The sequence below is a fragment of the Daucus carota genome, chromosome 3 (genome assembly GCF_001625215.2).
Source record: "Daucus carota subsp. sativus chromosome 3, DH1 v3.0, whole genome shotgun sequence".
NCBI classification, from domain to species: domain Eukaryota; kingdom Viridiplantae; phylum Streptophyta; class Magnoliopsida; order Apiales; family Apiaceae; genus Daucus; species Daucus carota.
In genome coordinates, this window is record NC_030383.2 from 29953334 (window position 1) to 29954149 (window position 816).

An 816-nucleotide genomic window follows, 5' to 3' on the forward strand; every position below is an offset into this window, starting at 1 on the left:
CAACAAGTTGTTTACATGCTTAAACGAGTCAAGAATGAAACGAAAAGTTGAATCTAATTTAAACAACCGAAAATGAAGCTACAAGTTGTTTTCAACTTCAAACGAGTTAGGAATGAAGCTACAAGTTGTTTCCAACTTCAATCTAGCCAATAATGAAGCAACAAGTTGTTTTCCGGGCTCCAACAGTCAGAATGAAACTACAAGTTGATTTTAATTTAAACAACCGAAAATGAAGCTACAAGTTGTTTTCAACTTCAAACGAGTCTGGAATGAAGCTACAAGTTGTTTCCAACTTCAATCTAGCCAATAATGAAGCAACAAGTTGTTTACATGCTTAAACGAGTCAAGAGTGGAAACTACAAGTTGATTCTAATTTTAAACAACCGAAAATGAAGCTACAAGTTGTTTTCAACTTCAAACGGTTGGAATGAAGCTACAAGTTGTTTCCAACTTCAATCTAGCCAATAATGAAGCAACAAGTTTTTCCAGGCTCAAACGAGTCAAGAATGAAACTACAAGTTGATTCTAATTTTAAACAACCGAAAATGAAGCTACAAGTTGTTTTCAACTTCAAACGAGTTTGAATGAAGCTACACAGTTGTTTCAAACTTCAATCTAGCCAATAATGAAGCAACAAGTTGTTTCCAGGCTCAAACGAGTCAAGAATGAAACTACAAGTTGCATTCTAATTTTAAAAACGAAAACTGAAGCTTACAAGTTGTTTTCAACTTCAAACGAAATCTGGAATGAAGCTAGAAGTTGTTTCCAACTTCAATCTAGCCAATAATGAAAGCAAAAGTTATTTCCAGGCTCAAA